General features: G+C 37.4%; 1 protein-coding gene across 5 annotated transcripts in view; it reads right to left on the reverse strand.

The window, feature by feature from the left end:
* LOC121386944 (nephrin-like) overlaps positions 1–24,306 on the reverse strand; it is a 211,023-nt gene that overhangs the window by 92,960 nt on the left and 93,757 nt on the right. For all 5 annotated transcript variants that reach the window (XM_041518001.1, XM_041518000.1, XM_041517997.1 and 2 more), the window contains exon 3: positions 4,184–4,288. The gene's annotated coding sequence lies outside the window, so the exon portion shown is untranslated. The remainder of the gene's footprint in view (positions 1–4,183; positions 4,289–24,306) is intronic.

Here is a 24,306-nt window from a genome sequence, read left to right on the forward strand (position 1 = left end):
ACATGTTAATTGCAACATTTGATGAAGAATTAAAACAGAAAAACAGAAAGGAAACTAATCCTCAGCTCTTTTTAAACATCAACTATTTGGTGTCAAACATACGTTCAACATTTGGTGGACAGAGAGAAAGAGCGGAAACCCGCTGCCACCATGTGTGTTACTCTTACCAATAAAACATCAAGGGATCTCTAATGCTTGGTATACATCTACCAATTAACGCCGACTCAACGGTCACATCAGCGTTAATCGGTAGGTGTGTGCAGGGGAAAGACCCAACAATAGCATATAATATGTAGCTTTGCCCTGACTAGACAGTCCCATCAACTGGTGTGTTCAGATGTAAAGTTTCAAACTACTCCCAACGCAACAGTCTATTCGGCATTCATCGGTAGGTGTGCACCAACCACAAGACAGCAAGCCTTGAAATTCAAGTCATCTTGTGATGGCAATTTTGTACAAATATTAACAAAGTCAATATCCAATAATGATAAAAATGCTGTTGCCTCAATTTTGAGGACTGAAACAGGACAGTATATACCAATCATGGAGCACTGGTTGGGATGGAAAACAATCCTGAATCTGCCATAGGTGATCAATCCTGCAACCCATCTCTCCTTTTGAAGTCTCCCTCCACAAGAACTAGCAACCAGGTAATTTGTCTACCCAGGGGCGGATTTAAATCAGTTGGTAGAGCATTCACCTGTGGTGCTTTGGTCACACGATCGAACCCACTCAGAGCATTCATTCTCTGATCGGATTTCCCCCCATCCAAACCAGTGCCCCACAACTGGTATATCAAAGGCCATGGCATGTGATGTCCTGTCTGTGGATATAAAAGATCCCATGCTGCTAAGGGTAAAATGAAATGAGTCTCCTCTAAGACTACATGTCAGAATTAACAAATGTTTGACATCCAATAGCCGAAGATGAATAAATCAATGTGCTCTAGTGGTGTCATTAAACAAATAAAAACCTTTAAAACTTTATGTCTGCCCATCCCACAGAGTGCCATCTAGTGCACCGATTATGATGGCCCATGCAGACAGCACTGTTGGCCATATAGTAAGATGGAACATGCCTGCAGACAGAGACGTAACATAAATCAGTTTTCTGTCATGCAGCTTCATGTCCCTGTCTGCGTAGATGCAGCCAGCAAACGGTCTGGAAATATACCATAACTAATGAAATATGGTACAAGGCATATTCTGTCACTGACATGCACTGTACAGGAGTGCATGTACATGTAGGTCTGTGTCATTACAGACTATTTGACTTACAGTGCTTTACATGTAAATGTACCATGGACATTACAGTTGTTTGGATATAATGATCTTGATGATGATGATGATAGAAATAAGATGATGGTGATTGACGAGGGCAGTGATATGATGGTGATGATGATGGTGGTGGTGGGAGTTGTATGATGGTGATGATGATGGTGATACCAGTGGTATGTTGATCATAAAGGCAGTGATATGATGGTGATGATGATGGTGGTGGTGGAAGTTGTATGATGGTGATGATGGTGATACCAGTGGTATGTTGATCATAATGGCAGTGATATGATCATGATGGAGATGATGGCAGTTGTATAATGAAGATGATAATGGTGGCAGTTGTATGATGATGATGATGGCAGTTGTATGGTGATGATGATGGTGATACCAGTGGCATGTTGATGATAATGGCAGTGGTATGATCAAGATGGTGATGATGGCAGCTGTGTGGTGATGATGGTGGTAATTGTATAATGGTGGTGATGGTGGTAACTGTATGATGGTGATGATGATGATGGTGATACCACTGATGTGCTGCTGATGATGGCAGTGATATGATGATGGTGATGATGACAGCGATATAATGGTGGTGATGATGGCAGTTGTATGATCATGATGATGGTGATACCAGTGATGTTGATGATGATGGCAGTGGGATGATGATGGTGATGATGATAGTGATGATGAGGGTGGTGGTGGTGATGGGGATGGCAATAATGATGATGATGATGATAATGATGACGATGGTAGAGGTGGATTTGATTTGATTTGATCTGATAATTTTTCATTTCACTATGTCACTAGACAGTTTCTCAGACTCAATTTATTAAACGATTACTAAACATACAAAGAACAGACAGGCCAGACTTTAAAAATAGATTTCCATTCTTTCTTCTTTCTTCCATGAGGCCATTAGTCCAGATCTTGATGGTATGTTGATGATGAGGGCAGTGATATGATGGTAATGATGATGATTATGGCATTGTATGATGATGATTATGATGATGATGATGATGATGATGGTGATACCAGTGATATGTTGATGATGATAGCAGTTGTATGATAATGATCACGATGATGGTGATACCAGTGATGTTGATGAGGAGGGAGGGTGGTGGTGGTGGTGGTGGTGGTGGTGGTGGTGGTGATGGGGATGGCAATAATGATTATGATGATTATGATGATAATGATGATGGTAGAGGTGGTAATGATGATGATTATGTATTTTATTTTATTTGATCTGATCTGATGTGATCATTTTTCGTTTCACTAATCATTAAGACAGTTTCTCAGACTCAATTTATTAAACGATTACTAAACATACAAAGTACAGACAGGCCAGACTTTAAAATAGATTTCCATTCTTTCTTCTTTGTTCCAGGAGGCCATTAGTCCAGATCTTGCTGTTCGATGGCTGTGGGCTATTTTCCTATTATTAGTCATTAGACTGACTTGATGCCCAGGGAAACCACTGGTCATATTGCCAGCAGAAGAATCCTAACAAGCGACAAAACATTAATTGATCTATTAGTGTGCCGAGTACGAAAATACATATATGTTAAAAAACAAAATGAAGTTTGAGCTAAATGTACTACAGACATTCAGACAATCAGAACGAAATTGAAAATACAGACATTGATATTCTGTAACATTTCATGATGGGGTTGCAGGACTTAACCTAGTGATAATGCACTTGCATTATGTACAGCCTGTCTGGGATCGATCCCCATCAGTGGGCCCATGGGTTATTTCTAGTTCCAGCCAGTGCACCAAGACTGGTATATCAAAGGCTGTGGTATGTACTACCCTGTCTGTGGGATGGTGCATATAAAAGATCCCTTGCTGCTAATCGAAAAGAGTAGCCCATGAAGTGGCAACAGCGGGTATCCTCAAAATCATTCAATATCTGTGTGGTCCTTAACCATATGTCTGACGCCATATAACTGTAAATAAAATGTGTCGAGTACGTTGTTAAGTAAAACATTTCCTTCCTTCATTAAGCAACAATTTTCCACCTGTTATCCTGCCTTCTGTGGGATGGTACATATAAAAGATCTCTTGTAGAAGGTTTCCTCTCTAAAACTATATGCTAAAGTTACCAAATGTTTGACAATCAATGTGCTCTAGTGGTGTTGTTAAACAAAACAAAACAAGCTTTAAATTTAATATGTAATGGTAGTAATTAAAATGTTATTTCAATAAAAACTTAATAACATTTGGCAGCAAACTTAAGACAGTCTCCTTTTAAGTCCAGATTTACGCTATAAGAAAGGGAACGTAATGTTCAGTGGATGGCACCTCAGCATATTTTAAACGACGCCAACACGGATATTTTGATATCTGGTCAAGAAAAAAAAAAAAGAGAAGAAACCTGCTGCTGCCAATAGGGATCTTTGATATGAACTTGATGACAGACAGGACAGTACATACCATGGTTTATTATGAAGTTGTTGGGGATTGGCTGGGATGGGTGGGGTGAATCCATCGAGAGTGATCGATCCTATGACCCACTGTTCTTCAGGCGAGTGCTCTACCACTGAGCTCTACAATACAGCCCAAAACTAGAAGTGGGAAGGAGGAAATGTTTTATTTAATGATGCACTCAAAACATTTTTAATTATAGTTATATAGAATAAGACCACACAGATTTAATGAGACAGAAAACCCACTGCTGACATGCAATGGGCTACTCTAGCAGCAAAGGGATCTTTTATATGCACCATCCCACAGACAGGATAGTACATACCATGGCCTTTGTTACACCAGTTGTGGAGCACTGGCTGGAACGAGAAATAGCCCAATGGACCCACTGACAAGAATTGATCCTACACTGACCACACATCAGGTGAGCACTTTACTAACTGAGCTAGATCCCACCTTTCAAAACTAGAAGACAAAAATCATACCTTGTATTAAATTTTCTTCTTGATGGATTTCAAACTGCAGCCCACATTCAGATTGTCAACAAGTTCCATTTACATCCGAGATCATCACCGATATCAGCTACATATCTGAAATGAGAGATTTTTACTCAACAAAACAATTTACATTTTCAAATTACTAAAAGGTAATAGAAACATTGTAAAAACATTTCCCAATCAATTCCCACAATACAAAGCTGAGGTAAAATGACCAGCAGTTACTTCAGTGAGTAATTACTTCACAGTTACTGCACTGTCGGAATTTTTCGCTTGTACTGAAAACTAATTTGTTTAAAGAAACTTTAATAATCTGATATACACACGTAACATCAAATATGCAAATATAAACATCACGTTTGATATACACGGAGGTCAGGAGAGGATTTATGTGACTGAATATATGAAGGACAGATGGATGAATGGATGGATGGATGGATGGATGGGTGTTGGGTGATTGGGTGGGTGGATGGATGGATGAATGGATGGATACATGGATGGATGGATGAATATGATGGATGGATGGACGGATGGATGGACGGACAGACGAATAAATGGACGGATGGATATATAGTGAAGCTTAGATGGGCAGAGACTGTTAACTTAATAAACTCATGGATATTTTATTGTGTAATCAAATAATATGCCAGAGAAGAAAGTTGCTGCAATGGACTACTCTTTATAATTAGCAACAATGAATCTTTTATAAGCAGAGTCCCACAGACACACCGGCCTCGGTGGCGTCGTGGCAGGCCATCGGTCTACTGGCTGGTAGGTACTGGGTTCGGATCCCAGTCGAGGCATGGGATTTTTAATCCAGATACCGACTCCAAACCCTGAGTGAGTGCTCCGCAAGCCTCAATGTGTAGGTGTAAACCACTTGCACCGACCAGTGATCCATAACTGGTTCAACAAAGGCCATGGTTTGTGCTATCCTGTCTGTGGGAAGCGCAAATAAAATATCCCTTGCTGCCTGTCGTAAAAGAGTAGCGTATGTGGCGACAGCGGGTTTCCTCTAAAACAAAACTGTGTGGTCCTTAACCATATGTCTGATGCCATATAACCGTAAATAAAATGTGTTGAGTGCATCGTTAAATAAAACACTTCTTTCCCACAGACACAACAGTATATAGCACTGCCTTTGTTGCACCAGTTGTGGAGCACTTGCTGGAATAAGAAACAGCGTTAAGGGCGTCAATCCTAGACCAACCGCACATCAGACGAATGCTTCACTACTGGACTACATCTGGCCCCATGCAGAAACGGAAGCATGGTCAGACAGCCCCATCTTTCAGTATCCAGAGCACCGTTAACGTGGAAATTACTGCGAAGAAACAACCGGAGAACATGACAGACAATTAGTCTGCCGACAAAATTATGTACTATATATAGTCCTCTTTTATTATCAGACAACATAAATGCCACCAAGACTTCTAATGATGAGCAGGCACCAGCGTCCATAAAACTTCAGTACTTCATCATATATTTGTTGGAAATATCCCAAAACGGAAAGCAATGGGTAGAGTAGCCGCTATATAAAAACCAAAGGCCACTTAATACTGTGTTTTCCTCTTGTGAAAAAAATACAAGTTAATAAAATTTTATCATCTTTGAATATTATATGCAAAGGAAGTAAACCAAAGTGTCAAAATAACCTTGTTAGCTTTTCACCAACGGCCATAATTTTAAATTGTGTTGAGATTTTTTAAAACAAATATCCCTTTTCCTTCCAATTTCAACAATTGCTTACAGGGACATTCCTGAGTTTGCTGCAATGTTTAAGATGTTATTGACTAACAGAAACTTTTTGACGACTGTAATTACATATCAAATATATTTTTCTGCATAAAATATTAGTGGCTGTATATTAAACGTGTTTCTGATCGTTCTAATATTTGTAGTAGGTTAAATTTCATTTTATTTCCTAAAAACTATTTTTTCGTACGTACAAAATTATTTGAAGACAAAATCCAGTTTGGGCTTCTTACAAATATTAAGACGACCAGAAACACACTGAATGTACAGTCACTGATATTCTAAACAAGAAAATATATTTAATATGTATGTTTAATCGTAGAAATATTTTATTAGTCGAAAACATCTTACAATGCAGCAAACTCAGGAATGTCCCTTTAAATTAGATGTCAACTTAACACCAGTTTGACTGTGCATAATAATAAACAACATAATTAATTAAATTAAAATACTTTAAAAAGTAATTACGTACATGTATCATCATCTCTTAAAAACATTGATATACATTTTTCTGATGAATGTAAAATTATTATACAGTCTTCTTTTGTGGTAATCCAGACTATAGATTCCAGCTAAATCCAGAAAATATTTCTAGTTACAAGTAACCTGGCAGGATAGTGGAACAATTTTGCTTTATACATAATGACTGAAAGACTTCTTTTTTTTTCTCCGAAAAAGTTTATATTTATCAGAAGAAACAGAACCTTTATACACAACAGGTGAGGCAATCACTTTGTGAAAATTTATATTACATTTATCAGAAGAAATAGAACTTTTGCTCATGATGAGTGACATGATTCCTCTGTAAAAGCTTATACTATATTTATCAGAAGAAACAGCACACTTGACAAACAACGTGCCCTGCAGGTAAAGATAAAGCACCAGCTGAGAGGAATTCTGAGAGAAGACAAACATCAGTAAACTAACAACTCCACCTAGTACCTCCCGAGTGGATCACTCTCTAATCTTGATGTTCGGGAATTAACAGAGATATTTCCCCGTGAACAACTGCTTGTATTGGGTCAGCTTCTAGCAGCCCATCTTTCTTTCTTTCTTTCTTTCTTTCTTTCTTTCTCTTTTTCTTTTTTTCTTTGACAGCTGGGTGGGAGATTATTGCTTAATGATGTTCGGGAATTAAGAGAGATATTTCCCCCATGAAACACTTCTTGTATTGGGTCAGCTTCTAGCAGCCCATCTTTCTTTCTTTCTTTCTCTTTTTTTCTTTTACCGGCCTCGGTGGCGTCGTGGTAGGCCATCGGTCTACAGGCTGGTAGGTACTGGGTTCGGATCCCAGTCGAGGCATGGGATTTTTAATCCAGATACCGACTCCAAACCCTGAGTGAGTGCTCCGCAAGGCTCAATGGGTAGGTGTAAACCACTTGCACCGACCAGTGATCCATAACTGGTTCAACAAAGGCCATGGTTTGTGCTATCCTGCCTGTGGGAAGTGCAAATAAAAGATCCCTTGCTGCTAATCGGAAGAGTAGCCCATGTAGTGGCGACAGCGGGTTTCCTCTCAAAATCTGTGTGGTCCTTAACCATATGTCTGACGCCATATAACCGTAAATAAAATGTGTTGAGTGCGTCATTAAATAAAACATTTCTTTCTTTCTTTTTCTTTTTTTCTTTGACAGCTGGGGGGAGATTGTTGCTTAATGATGTTCGGGAATTAAGAGAGAGATTTCCCCGTGAACAACTTCTTGTATTGGGTCAGCTTCTAGCAGCCCATCTTTCTTTCTTTCTTTTTCTTCTTTTTTTTTTCTTTTTTTCTTTGACAGGTGGGAAATTGTTGCTTAAAGAAGGAAGGAAATGTTTTATTTAACGACGTACTCAACACATTTTATTTACGGTTATATAGCGTCAGACATATATTTAAGGACCACACAGATATTGAATGATTTTGAGGATACCCGCTGTTGCCACTTCATGGGCTACTCTTTTCGATTAGCAGCAAGGGATCTTTTATATGCACCATCCCACAGACAGGGTAGTACATACCACAGCCTTTGATGTACCAGTCGTGGTGCACTGGCTGAAATGAAAAATATCCCAATGGACCCACCGACGGGGATCGATCCCACACCGACTGCGCATCGAGTGAGCGCTTTACCACTGGGCTACGTCTCGCCCCTTCAAGCATCGACTAAAATACTGAGGGCTGACCACCAGTGCACATTATGATAAAAAAAACAATTAGAGTAATCTACCGCACTATTTAGTAATTTTTCTCTTCTTTTTTTAATGCAGGTTTAATTCTTTGTTTTGTTGAGGATGGGGTTATTTTTGGGGGTGATGGGTTGTTGTTTTTGTCTAGTTTTTGTTTGTTTGAGATTTGGGGGGGGTTGTTTTGGGGTTTTTTACTTTGGGGTTTTTGTTTTGTGGGGTTTTTTTTAGGGGGTCTGGGGGAGGGGGGAAATATACATGTTTTAGTACCAGTGCAAAGCTATATAATTTGACTAATTCTTTCCAGACTTTTTTAAGTTCTGGTTGTCTGACCTTGATAATATCATATGTAAAATGTAATTACAAAAAGTTACACTAAAAGATGAATGCTTAATAACATTTCATACAATTTTTCAATCTGTGACTATTCATTGTCTATCATTAACTAAACTTAGTCCAGAAACAGAGATAACAAATCTGCAGCTGCCACATGGGTTTCTCTTTTAGCAGCAAATTTGTTTGCCTTTTACATGTACTTCCAGACAGGCTAGCACATACCATAACCGTTAATACATCAGTAATAGAGCAATGGTTGGAATGAGAAAAATAGTGGACCTGTCAATCAACAACTGATTGATCTTAATTATTACTCAAACAACATCTCAAGCGAGAGCGCTACTACTGGCTTACTTTCCACTCCTAATGGATCAATTACTGGTTTCATATAAGACGTGGAAACATCTTGAACTGGAGAGAAAAAAATTATCCAGATAATATTAGTCAAATACTTACGTTTTATTGTCTCAACATCGTGAAGTGCAAGACTAAGTGATTATTACATCCAATATCGGCTGCAGTCATACATGGTGGCAGAAGTGGGATTTCGATTGATCGAGTTCCCAATTAAAGCGCTTGCGGACTGCGGTAACTTGACTTATACATTATTTTCCAGCTACCTAAGCATTGGACAAGCTATTTTCTGCACCGTTGTGCTCTTATCAATCATAATGTGGTCATAGTCATTTGTGATGCAATTGAGATAGCTGCATGGGCCAAAAGCAAGGAATAATACTATAAGTTTGTTTTACAATAAGAAATCAATCATTAAATGGATCCTACACAAAAATCTGTGATACGGTGTAGATAACCCATGATAAAAAGAAAGAAAAATCCATTAAGTAGCAGCTGAATTAACAAGAGACGTACGTTGCAAAACAAAGTCTTTGTCTGTCACTGATCTTACTGCTAACAGTAGTGCCAGTTTTAGACAGGGCTCATTTCTCAATGAAAATACAGGAATTAAATTGCAATAAATGAAAAACCAATCTTAGGGAAAAAAAACCAGACATCTTGTCCCATCATCCAATGTTAGGCAAAGTCTATTAGAAAAATAATTTTTATGTCAAAAAAATAATCATAATATTATTTATTAGTACCAAATTCTTAACTGATTTTAGTTACTCAGTACAATAAAAATAAGCCATGAAACAAAAATCGATTCTTGTGAATTCTCATAATTCACTGTAGGCATGGGGGTTATATTTTTTAAATGTATCTGCACCTTGTATTTGTTTGTAGATCCAAACCTAATATTGTATTTTTAGACTTTGGTTTTTCCCCATGAGTGTTGCAAACATACTTATATGATAAACCTTTGAAAGAGGCTCAGTATGTAAAAAAAGCCCACCAAAATATTTGTTGGTTGGGACAGAGGAAGAAACTCAATGGGTCCACTGAAGGTGAAAAATTCTATGATCCATTACAAATAAATGGTCAGTACTATTAAAAACAAATCAAACAAATACAGAAAATAAGGACGATACATGTATGGCTCAGACAAAGATTTCCTTTTATCTACAGTAATGTGTGAAAAGTAGGTCATGGTGACCTAGTTATGGTAAGCGACACATCGCCATCCCAATTTGTACCTGTATTCATAGTTTGATGATCCTACATGAATTGACAAGAAACATATGCTCCATAAACAAAACATTTATGGACAGACATGTGGATAGACAGACACACAGATGGACAGTGTCATACAATAATACGACCCATCAAGGATGGGCATATAAAAGAGCCACTTAACAATTTCTTTTTCCTTTAATGGCCCTCCAGAAAGATTTTAACTAGCACTATCATTTTCAGCAGCCACATTATTAGCTTCGTCAATAACAGCCCTTTTGGGAACTCAGTTTGTTTTCTTGGGGGTACAACATAAACAATTATTAAGATTCATCTACAATCTAATTAATACACAAAATAATATTTTAAAGATACCTTGTCCTTTAAAATCAATGTGCTGTACTTGTGGTGGAGATTTGTCATTTCTTGCTTGGAATATACCCAATTCTGTCCATCGTGTTATTTTGGGACCTAATTCAATGAACTTGTTCCAGTGTACTACAACTGATATTTCAAAGGCTGTGGTATGTGCTATCCTGTTTGTGGGATGGTGCAGATATAAAAGTTCCCTGGCTACTAACTGAAAAATGTAGCAGGTTTCCTCTGAAAGACTATAGGTTAAAATTACCAAACGGTTGACATCCAATAGCCGATGATTAATAAATCAATGTGCTGTAGGGTTGTTAAACAAAATGAACTAAATTTTAATTCGCTAAACTTTCATAGCTTTGCGATCTTGCAGTGCGATAAAAAAAATACCTGCAAGGATAATGTGATGTTGTTTACATGAGCTTAAGTGAGCTTTATTATTGAGGCCCTGATGTCTACAAAAGGTCAAAACAATGTCTTCTTATTACAATGTTTAGCACAAGCAGGTCTCTATTTCATGCATACTATTGTTTTTGGTAGCATGTCGGCAAAATCAGGGGAAAAACACGAAATTCCATTACCCTTTGTCAGGTGCTGTAATCCAACATTACCATGATTACCAAAAAATAGTTACTGATGAGTTCCGATGATCACTGGGCCCGGAAACGGAACAAGTGTTTACCATAAGTTAAAATCCTGATGAATCAGAAGTTGGGCAACATCCATCAAGATTATTTTATTCCTGGTTGGTCTGCCACAAACCTTTCTCCATGCATGCACACTTAGTTGAAAGCCACCAACCCAAGTTTCAAAAGAATGTATCTTTTTCGCATAAAATTAATTTTAAGCTATGACATAAACACCAGGACAAGCAGAAACAAATGGGATTTGCCAAATTTAAAGTCACAGACCCTAGTTTATCTGTCACAATAATTGTTATAATACAAACTTCACTTCAAATAATTATTCAGAGAAATTGGAATGTTGAAATGGGTTTATGGGTTGTTGTTTTTTTAATTCCATCCTTTATACTAATTTAAAATGTGTAAAATAAGAGTAATATAGTATAGAGTGACAGAACTAAACTGATAATAAAGCTAGATGATAGAAGAAAATGGTCACCAGTGGTTAAAAACATTTTCTAATATTATATCCAGCAGAATTTTTACTTGAATCTGGCAAACGGACAAGTACCTTTTGCACACCTACACTTTGAAAATATTAAGATTGTTAATTTAGTACTGGGAGAATTGTAATTATATACACTCTGAACACACACACACACACACACACACACACACACACAACACACACACACACACACACACACACACACACACACACAAACATACACCACATTGTGAAAAACAAAAGTCAATATTCCAATGATAAAATACCACATTATCCTGCAAGAGAACCAAATATTTTTAAGCTACCCTACACACCAACTACTAAAGAGTTGAAATAGTTGAGCTACGAATCAAACAATGAATCAAGGAAATGGTCGCAGAATGACAGCTTAACACCTTGGGAGACTCGCAGGGGCCGCTGTCTAAAATAAATCAACCAACAACTTAACAGCATTCAGCTTCCAAACAATCCTGGAGTAATTAATTCTCGCAGATAATGACTCAATTGACGAAGCTGTTTACTGTGTTTAATAGCATAAATACAAACGGCTTTCCTAACTTTCTCGCTTTCTCCAACAAGGAAAGCCTTTCGGAAATGCTTAATCATCAATAACCTGTACACGTTTTTCCGTTCACATAAAACACAGTAAATGAGAACTGATCAAATAACGCATCATAGTTCTTCCTGTCTCCACAGATTCAAAAAATGTATGTAAAAGGTTCCATAACCCAACATGTCCATAAACCATAATAGATTTATCCCAGTGTTAAGTTTGTTGTTGTTTTTGTTGGGGGGGGGGGGGGGGGGGGGGGGGGGGAGGAGAGGTATTGGGTTTTTCCCCATAAAGTTTAGCAACCCCCCCATGCCCCCCCCATAAAGAACAATTATAGCAACCTTTGATTTCTAAGAGTACAACATACTTTTAATGTATTTTACATGCAAGAATCCCATTTGTGATCATAAAGAATTCAGACAATTTATTTTATCACATTATTTTTGGGAGGGGGGGGGGGGCTGGGGGACACCAAGAAAAAAAACAATAAGAAAGGATGGCTACTTAGTTTCTCCCATGTCTATATTGACACTTGGTCAAGTGATTTAGAGAGGAAACCTGCTGTCATTACACACTATATAATAGGCTACTTTCTACCTTTTTTTTTTTTTTTTTTTTCTTTTCTTTTTTCTTGTTCAACATTTGATCAAAAGGTAAGCCCATTAGAACTGCAGCTTTTTAAACATTGCATGCTTTCAAAAATAGTTTATTTCATCTTTAATCCTTCTACTGCCTTATGAGTTAAATTACTGAACTTGAAAGTGCTCATTTTAAATTAAATTGCAAAAAGTTGTTCAAGATTTATTTTTTTTGTCTGAACTATCCTTTGTTAATATATTATTAATTTGTCCTCCATTATTTGACCTCATCACCGGTATTAACTTGAAAAAAAAACTTCCTTGATTGCAAAGTTCAAAAACATTTTTATGGTTTCTGTTATTTATATCATTATTTTTTTTCATCTTCAATCCATGTTGCCGACTTTGATCTGATATAACAACCTTTCTTTTTTACTGATTTTTAACTCTCTTTTTTTTTTTTTCATTCTGTAGTTTAAACTCTACTTTTCTTCTTTCTTTTTAAAAAAAATCAAAAATCATGGCGATTTAAATTCTACCTAAATTGCTTGCAACTTGGGTGGTGCGGGGAAGAAACTATTATTTTGTGACTTGGGTATACATGTACAAGGTATACATGTACAAACAACACTGTCTCCATCCCAAGTGATAAATTCTGGAGGAGCTGTTAAATAGCATCAACTTAGGACAAACAGTTACATTCTGTTGGGCATTAAATTAATTGTCCAATATGTTATCAAACTCAATACATTCTGGAGTAACTTAAATTAAAAAAAATAAATAAGGGGAAGAAAATGTGGTTTAAAATATTGTATCAGTATTTCTGAAAAGCTACTACTTATTATTAACCAAATATCTTCATTTACAATTAAACAGTTCTTTATTTCATATGAATTCCACACAAACAAAAAAGTGGTATAAATTTTGTTTCAGCATGTTTTTTTAAAAACAACCAGTTTTTATTAACCAAATATCTTCATTCACAATTAAACAGTTCTGCATTTTATGTGAATTCCACAGCTTATAACCCTGCTGATCATGAATATTAAGACTAGATTTTATTTTAAAATCAAACATCTTCCAGGGTTATATACACACTGGAATGTTAAACCAGTGTATTATCAAACTCATACCTTATATCTGGCCTCAGTGGGGGTGGTTAAGCCATCACCGGTAACCTGGTAGGTCTATACTGGGTTTGCATCCTGATACAAGCTCCCATCCATGTTAACAGCTCAGTGGGGAAATCTATAGGTGCTGTATTCACGTCTTGGTAATGGCTCTCACCCAGAGTGAGTTTTAACAGCTCAATGGAGATCAAGGTATAAGGCTATATTATCCAGACTTGTCACTAACTACTAACTAACTATCTGACAGCCCAGATAGCTGAGGTGTATGCCAAGGACAGCGTGCTTGAACTGTAATGGAATATACCGGTAAGCACAAAAATAAATTTAAAAAGAAAAATTTCAACTACAGTAGAATCTCGTTGGGTTGAACTCGGAAGGGTCGAATATACCACAATGCTCGAACCAAAAACAAAGTCCCAAGTTACACTTACACGATGTTGACCGAATGGTTAGGTAGAACTACCTGATGGTTCAAACACTTTCTCGAGCACTAACAGGATTTCACCATTAACCACCAGATACCTGAGCTTTGTGTCTGTGACAGGATGTTTAAGCCGTATATAACAAATAAATTAACATCCATTGACGGGATTCGAACCATGGACCCTCTGTATTAAGAGTCCAGCTCTCTACTAGGGTTTAAGCTGGACACCAAAAAATAACTGCCATCTGGTGAATTTGATCAGAAAATCTGTAGCCAAATTTAAGTAACATTTAGCTAAATAGAGATTTCAGTTTTAAAAATAGTTCCCAGTATACACATACAGACAAGAGTTTTCAAATGAGCTTTTTGGTAAATTGGTAATGACATATTAACCAAATTCAATTCTGAAATGCATTTGACGATTAGGCAAACGATTGAAAGCTTAAATCCAGCTCTACCAACTGAACTAACAGGGATATTTCAACTAGCTATATTGCCAGTAGGAGCACTTTATACCAATACTACAATACTTAATTGAATATTAGCACACGGGGGGGAGGGGGGGGGGGGGGGGGGGAGAGGGAGGCTACAAGGAATCTCCAAACATCTATCGTCTCACATGTAAGCAGGGCTCACCCTGGATCAAAAATACCTGTAGCCAAAATATTAGCCAAATGGAATTTTTATTAGCCATATTGAAAATGCTTTAGCCAAATTTGTTTTACGCAGTACTGTATAGAGTATTTATATATGAATATGAAAATGTATCTTTTTCAACTAATTGTATACAAATTGGAATAAACAGAAATAACAAAACCTCAATTGGGGTAGGGGCAGTTAATATATTACTTCGATTTTTCAGCGGGAGTGGGGTGCGGTGGGGATGGGGTTATGCATGATCTTCAGAGTTTGAAGCCAGTACCCCATACACCCACCCCCACTTCTAAGGCCCTTGGCATTAAATTAACAAACATACAGAAATATGGGGGTGGGTGGATGTTTATGGAAGGTGTTGTTTTTTCTTGCTTCCTTTTTTCCCAAATAAAAATTTGAGAGCTTTTTTATTATTATTGAGCACATTATTTCTTTAAATAGCAATCTTTATGTTAGTTTGAATTAATTTCTTTTTTCTTTTTTTTCTATTTTTTAAGTGACCCATCAATTCCCTCACAAACAATTTCATAATTTGTGTCATGATGATGCTGTTTGATGCTTATTGTGATTTCTGCTTGCAAAATACCTCGGCTAAGAATGCCAACTTCACAGTATACTCCATTTATTAAAAAAAATTAAAAAATTAAAAGAATTAATAAAATTAAAATTTACGGTCTTTTTAAAATCCAGCTAACTTATTAAATGTCACCTCACAGTCTTATATCTAAAATTATCCAACAATATGATTATTGTAAATTAATTTTATTCAGTGTACATTTAACTACAATTTGTATAAATACTGTATGTTCATTTCCCGCGATCGCGACCTGCATGCGTGCTCTTGACCATGGGTACGAAATTAACAAAGACAAAGGAATAAACAAAAACTGCAGTTAGGTATTCATTGATGCGAACAACTATTGCTTTTCTACAAATTTACATCAAGATTTACTTTTGCGTAATCGTATTGTTTAATGTCCGCAACGATGTCTCTTGACACGCGAGTGTCAGCTGACTCTGAAGCGTGATGTATTTTCGCACCGAGAGCTGTTCTCAGTTCAGCCAACGATCGTTCTTCCTAACGTTCGCGAACTATTTGATTGGTGTTCGTCGTGTCCATTTGGTTTAACATGAAGCGCACAAACCAGACTAGCGAACATTTTGTTTTCGCTCGGTCTGGCTAAGCTCAGTCCTTGAGATGGCCTACATGTCTTTCGGCCCTAAACTAGCATGTGTATTCAAATTGACACGCATTGTCAGTCTGTTTTTATTACTTTGGTTCAAAGATTTTATAAAGTAAAAATATCAAGTTACGGATCTTCCAGACATTGCTGTGATACATCTTGAATGCATACCGTTAAAATTAATAACCGTGATTATTAAAATAAGCAAACATAAGGCCTACGCTGAATTCTGCATGACACTGTTTCTTGTTACCGGTCGCGAGATCGCTATTACACTGAATTTTTGGTATTATTATTATGTTTGAGGTGTCGGATAGATTATGTAACCATTTGTTCACATCAGAAGACAGAAAATGGCTTAGCCAAAATTTTAGCCACTTGCAAATTTTTTAGCCATTTTTTGTAAAAATTAGCCAATGGCTAATTTGGCTACCGACAGCGCGACCCCTGTGTATGTACAGTGAAACCTCTCAAAACCGGATCCTCTGTAAACTGGAATCCCCTCAAAACCGGACTTTTCTCATGGGCCCTTTTTAAATATCTGTACATAAGAGAACCTCTTTAAACCGGATACCTCTTAAAACCAGACTTTTTACTTGGTCCAGATGCAGGGCTCATGCTGTCGGTAGCCAAATAATAAACAAAAAACCCACAAAAAACCTATCAGTAGCAGAAAACCATTTTGCGATAACCGATGGTCATAAAGATGATTCACAGAACATTAAATAAAAATCGACAGTCAGTAAAACGTGCGTTACCGATCAACAGGAACTGGAGAAACTGTTTTTAATTGTCCACGACTATCGGACAATAATCCCTAAGTACATCATTAGAATACCAGCAAGAGCTCTAAAACACAAACCTGGCTGTGCTGGAAAGCATGGACCCACATCGAGTGTGGATGATTAAAGCAATAAAAAAACACACAAGACAAAACATCCCATATGGTTTAATGGCCATTATCAACTGGTCTGGAGGCTTGTTTCTTGTCCACCATAAAAAATATATTAAAAAACCCCTACAATAATGAAGTGTGCTATAAAAACGCATCAAATCATCAACGTGATTATAAGTCAGGTTGGCTGATGTTATTTCCAGCTCATTCTAAATAACAGGGATTCCACCAGATCACCAGCTGGAGAGAGAACAGAAACTTGCACAAACAGAACAAACTGCATTGTCTCTAGCTGCATGGCCTCTTAAAACTACTTTTTGGGGGGTGATTCTTTTCTTTGGATGGAGAAATGTTTTTGTTTTGTGTTTTTTCTGTTTGGGTTTGTTGTTGTTTTTTTGTGTTTTTTTGGTTCCAGCACCTGTACAGAGGTGGGCTTTGGGGGGAGGGGGGTAGGGGGGGGGGGGGTAGATAAAAATTCCCCTGATCCATGAATAATTGTTTTATTATTTTTCTTTCTCAATGTATTTTCTAGAGAAGCATGACCCAACCCACCATCCTAAAAACTTTGTTTGCCACTGTCTAGACCCCCCTCCACCTGCACAATTTCCTTCATATGCACTTGTTGTTTGGTTTTTGATTTTTGTTGTTGGGTTTTTTTTGGGGGGTGTTAATTTTATTGGGTTTTAGGTTGTTTTTTTGGTTTGTCGGTTTTTTGGGAGGGGGTTATTTTTTTTTTTTTTTTTTTTTTTTTTTTTCCATAACCAGCTCTGGGATACCAATCCCAAAACAACTTACCAATATTTCAAATCATCCAGTGGGAACATTAAAGGATTTCTAAACTCCAAAACTATACATCCTATGCAGACTTCTGTAACACCTACATACATGTACATGTATATACACACTGAAACTATCCAGATGGTCTTAATGGGAGGAAAACACTGGCACGCAGTTAATTCTTAAACGCATATTCCTCAGTCCATGGATAATTTATCACGGTGGGAGAAGGAGGAAACAACTTTTGCACCTCCATCCGTCACCTTCTTTCCGTGGCCTGGCAAGGCCTCTAACTTTCTGACCCTGCCAAATAGACATTCCTTGTTTTGCCTAATCAATCACAGTGGGAAAGCATGCCGGGAGGAACAATCACTCTCAGCTGTCTGCCCATCTTCGAGATGACTCAACCAGATAATTGGGCCTTTAATAGACCCTAAATGGATTAAGCAATTACATTGGGAGAAACCCACAGAGGAAATGCTCAAAACTAGCCTGATTTGTCCTGGATGGGCCAATGTTAAACAATAACAAATCGAGGAGGTTTTTTTAAAGCATTTTGTTCGAGGCATTTCCTTTTTTGATTGTCTGTGGATGTGAACAAGAATTTTTTTTTTTTTTTTTTTTTTCATTTAATGAGAGGGAGTAAACAATAAGAATTTTTTTTTTTTCATTTTTGCCTTTGGATGTGAACGTGAATTTTTTTTTTATTCCCTAGTGAGAGGGTAATTATTTCTGAAACATCCTAATTACATTTGAACCAGCTCGATTAATAAATGGGCAGCTGTAAGTTTCATATTAATTTCTCGGTAGTCTTTTCTCACGACTTTTCCATCAATAATCAGTCGGTTTGGTGTAAGTGTTGCTATTACGTTGAAGAAAAATGATAACGTGGCGCCAAATGTTTATTTTCTGTTACACATTCAAACAATGAAAGTGTTCAAGGAAAACAGAAATGTTTTATATCAATATATTGGCACATGACCTAACACACAATTTCAAGTAATATCAAGACAAATCGTTACACTTCTACATGATAATAGATGGGGTATTTTATTTTTACTATAGCAGATGCACATTTGGTGCCAAAATCTTATGACCATTTGTTTTGTGGGGTTTTTTCCCCCCGAGTAAATCTATTTTGAGAAACTCACAAAGAAAGAAGCCTCATTTGTCCTGCCTGGGTGGCAAGTCGAACAACAAGAATTAGTTTTTCCACTCGTGTTGGATTGGCTGTCTGGCCTGTGGATGCATGTTAACTTTAGAGAAAAAGTATCTTTTCAAAATGGGTTTTTTGTGAAACAGCTTAATAACATTGTAATTGTTAAAGACACAGTTGGCGCCAAATGTTAACTTACTGAAACAGAGAACTTTATTACTGCGTCACAATTCACTATGTAAGTTTCAGAGATCGCTACACTATTTTAAACATTAAATACAAGTTGCTAATCAGGTTACTGGGAAAGGAATTGTATAGGTGCTGGCAATACAAAAATTGCTCAGTCTTATTTATAGACTGTTAATATTTTTTTGGGAGGGGGAGGGGATGTTATTGTTGGGTTTGTCTTCTTCTTTTTTTTGTCATGGGTGGCTGGATGCAGTGAGTTGTACAGTGGTAACCATGAAAAGGAGGCAGCTGTGACTGCATCACTAGTCTCCAAAAATAGCCTACTAATAAAAATGCATGTCAATTTCACAAAACCTGTCCTTAAATGTGACCTAGATTTAAAACAGGACCTAAAACAAATCTAATAATACCACATCACAGGGAGAAAACAAAAACTGATGCTCTATTTTAAGTGCATAAATAAACATTCAAAATACACTGAACATTGCATGCAATTTTAATCTTTTCTTTTAATTTAGTGGGTTCCCTCCTCAAGACTAAATGTCAAAATTACAAAATGTTTGGCATCCAATAGCTGATGATTCATAAATTAATGTGCTCTAGTGGTGTCATTAAACAAAACAAACTTCTTCTTCTTCTTCTATATTTCGAAAAGACAATACACCCATAACTCACACTTGCCATCCTATACCAAGAAGCCACTTCCCCCGCAGTAATCTGTTAGTGCTGTATCGGTTTTTACAATCTTAATGCACGCAAACCATTTACTCGCTTGTTTGTGTATTGGTTTTCAATGCTAAAAGGTGTTCCGCTGATTGCCCGGTGGCACAAGCTCGGCATCCGTCCACGTTTGTTGACCAACAAGTGTAAACATGCAGACCACTTTCTTTCTCCGAGGATATTGACTCGCGACGCTTCCTGCGTTATTTCGGACCAACTTTCAGCTCACAGAATTGGCATGGTAACATTCAGCTGTGATTGCTGAAATCTAGTATTTATTAATGTATGACATTTACAATGATGGATTAGATCGACCGGCTTCAGTCGTGCAGCACTTGGTTATATGGGCCACAAAGTTCTATGGCTGGTATGTACAGGGTTCGTATCACAATACTGGCTTCAACAGTCGTGCAGTGGTTATATGGGCCACAAAGTTCTAAGGCTGGTATGTACAGGGTTCGCATCACAATACTGGCTTCAACTGTCGTGCAGTGGTTATATGGGCCACAAAGTTCTAAGGCTGGTAGGTACAGGGTTTGTATCACAATACTGGCTTCAACTGTCGTGCAGTGGTTATATGGGCCACAAAGTTCTAAGGCTGGTAGGTACAGGGTTCGTATCACAATATTGGCTTCCACTGTCGTGCAGTGGTTATATGGGCCACAAAGTTCTAAGGCTGGTAGGTACAGGGTTCGTATCACAATATTGGCTTCCACTGTCGTGCAGTGGTTATATGGGCCACAAAGTTGTAAGGCTGGTATGTACAGGGTTCGTATCACAATATTGGCTTCCACTGTCGTGCAGTGGTTATATGGGCCACAAAGTTCTATGGCTGGTAGGTACAGGGTTCATATCACAATACTGGCTTCAACTGTCGTGCAGTGGTTATATGGGCCACAAAGTTCTAAGGCTGGTAGGTACAGGGTTCGTATCGCAATACTGGCTTCAAGTCACAGCAAGTATATTGAGCACAAACAGAAGGTGAAAAACTATTTTTCAACAACATTGAAAATACTATAGGCATAGATGTTGTAGTCATGACGTGCAAAGTGTTTAAACGAATTTACATATTTACTATTAAGAATTGGGGTGGTAAAGCGGTCGCCTGATGTGCGGTCTGTCTGGGATCGATCCCCGGCGGTGGGTCCATTGGGCTATTTCTTACTCCAGCCAGTGCACCACGCCTAGTATATCAAAGGCTGTGGTGTGTGATATCCTATCTATAGGATGACACATATAAAAGATCCCTTGCTACTAATGGAAAAATGTAGCAGGTTTCCTCTCTAAGACTATAAGTCAAAATTACCAAATGTTTGACATCCAATAGCCGATGATTAATAAATCAATGTACTCTAGTGATATCGTTAAATAAAACAAACTTTCTTTTTAACTTAAGAATTATTCCACACATCATATGGTGTGGGTGGGAGCAGTCATTATTAAATTAGTATTTGTGGGTATGTCTGTAGGAGTTTTTATGGCTATTTGAAGAACTCAAGGCTCAAAATTGACAGTGAGCAAAAGACAACTGCCACTCAAAACATACAATATGCTTTCTGATAATCCATCAATTTGATAAGCAGCTTTTGCCCTCCATCTTAATTTAATCATATATTACAACTACTTAAAGCAAGAATTAGTGCTAAGTATGTCGACACTTGGACAACTAATACTAAATAAGATATCATTACAAAAAAATTATTAGTTTAGATGTACATGGAATTGGAGTAAAGTTTATATTAAATGGTCTAAATTTTTAGTATTTGCGTCCAGATTAAAAACAAAACAGACTGCTCCCCATTTTAGTAAATTGATTTTAAGCCTTGGGAACTGGACAATATTTCCACACACACACACACACACACACACACACACACACACACACACACACACACACAGAGAGAGAGAGTTCCTTCCAGATCAACCCTACAACATGAACTAAATGAAGTGGATGCAGTCAATAGGCAATCGGTACCCAATACAGAAGGAATGGAGCTGACAACAAAGGTTATATAAGCATTCCATTTAAGTCATTTACCATTACCATACACCATACACCATACACAGCACATACATAACAGGTCACTCTGACATGCCGTGTCATATTAGCTTCATTAGTATGGTAGTTAAGCCATGGTTTCCAAAGTACACGGTTCACACCAGTACCAATTCCCACCCAGGGTCAGTTTTAACTTAATGGTTCCATGGAGGGGATGGATGTAAGACCACTACACTTACAGACACCCCAGAGATCTGAGGCATGCACCTAGGACAGAATGCTTGAACCTTAATTGGACATAACCACAAAAATCAAATTAAAGACGATAACTTCATTTGTGACAGAATTCAAAGGAAAGCAAATTGGATAACATCTTGGGGACAATGTACAGTGTTAGAAAAGTGAAACTGAATTGGCCCGTGCACGCTGCCAGACTACCTTGACGGTTACAGTGTATGATAATTAGGACATACTGCTACAAGACAAGTATATTATATAACAGGTCACCGTGACCTGTGAGCTGTAACTTCATTACATCTCTTCGTTATAGATTCCTTCAAAACTCAAGATAAATGAATGGATGTTCAATAAGTGACAGTACAATGGCAGAATCAGGCCTCTTCAAAGAGTTCATCATTCATAACTAGAACTAGGACTATGGTTGAATATGGTGGTTCCCCCATTGATTATACGTTTCCATCCTAACCATGCAATGCCACATGACTGGTATATGAAAGGCTGTGGTATGTGCCAGCCTGTCTATGGGAAAGTACACACACACATATATAAAAATATATATATATATATATATATATATATATATATATATATATATATATATTACTGTAAATCATGAAATTAATGCGAGCAAATAATTAATGCGAAAAATGCGGCGAACACATCGACGCAATAATAACTTGACGCATTTTGTTTAGACTCATTCCCAATACAAAAAAATGTGCAGGATTTTACTATAATACTTCTAAATAAAATAAAACTTTTATAATATAAAGATGAAACAAAATACAAAAACAATTTTTGTCTTTTTGTGAATACTTCAAGAATCTTTCTTTCGTTTCGATGTTGCCATTCTATTTTCACTTTCCTGGAATATCATAGCGGTTATACAGTGATGTTCCAAATGTTTTGTTTTTAAAAAGCTCATTTTGCGATGCGAGTATTTTTCCATGCGTATTTCTTCAAACCATTTGGCCCGACTCTATACATAGCATTTAAATTTAGACTGGTCGCAAGTTGTCACTATTGCAATATATCGCACTTGTTAACGTCTATTCCTGTGCTGCACATCAAGTGTAGAAAATCAGTCTAAAACATTTGTTAGAATAATACGTCTGCGTTCGCTTGAAATATTGTGCCCTGTAATAGCGACCCGTTTACCTTTTATTCCTACTGGTGGATTAATTAGAAGCAATCAACACACAAAAGTGCGAGGCATACCCTTAACAATAAGGTGTAGTTATACTAATTACACTACTTTAAGTAATTAGGGCTTCTTGGTCGACCCACCATGCGATTAGCTTCAGGTTATGTAGTAGCTGTGAAAACAACTACTGACTTCTTTTAACATGAAAGATGAAGCCCAAACAATATAATAACAACAGAACTGGTTTTTACGTGATGTGGACTTTTAACTGACGCATTAATAAAAATACGCATTTTTGTTCACTCATGTACGGACGCAATAATATCATGATGTGTTAATTACATGATTTACAGTATATATATATATATATATATATATATATATATATACAAGACTCTTTGCTGCTAACATTTGAAAAAATATACCAGGTTTCCTCTTAGACTATATGTCATTATTATATAATATCTGACATCCAATAGCTGGTGATTAATAAATCAATGTGCTCTCATGATAATTAAGGAGCTGGGGGAAAAAAACAACAAAATAAAATTAAGAGCCAGCAGATACATACATATATTTTCTGCATTTTTCTTTATGGTACAAAATACCAAAAAAACCACCACTGAATTCATGATTTTTGCACCACTGGTGCATCACTGGTTAAAATTTAATCAAAACAACCTGTGATGAAAACTTGCTAACATAATACAAGACTAGCAAAAACTGACCAAATAGTCAACTGGCCCTTAACTAATTATACATTATTCACAACTGTTGTAGACAACCACTGATCAAACTATGTGATCTAGTGCCATTAAACATTCTTCTTCTTCTTTTTTCCTTCACCCCCCCCCCCCCCCCCCCCCCCCACACCCCCCCCCCCCCCCCACCCCCCCCCCCCCCCCCCCCCCCCCCCCCCCCCCCCCCCCACCCCCCCCACCCCCCCCCCCCCCCCCCACCCCCCCCCCCCCCCCCCCCCCCCCCCCCCCCCCCCCCCCCCCCGCCTTTTTTTTGTTTTGTTATTTTCTTTTCATTTTTTTTTCACTTTAAATATCGCATTTGATTTAGGATCCAACACAGGAATCATGAAAAAAAATCTGAGCAAAAAGTAAATTAGTTTCACTTCTGTATTGATTTTTTTTCAA

The sequence above is a fragment of the Gigantopelta aegis genome, chromosome 12 (genome assembly GCF_016097555.1).
Source record: "Gigantopelta aegis isolate Gae_Host chromosome 12, Gae_host_genome, whole genome shotgun sequence".
Taxonomy (NCBI): Eukaryota; Metazoa; Mollusca; class Gastropoda; order Neomphalida; family Peltospiridae; genus Gigantopelta; species Gigantopelta aegis.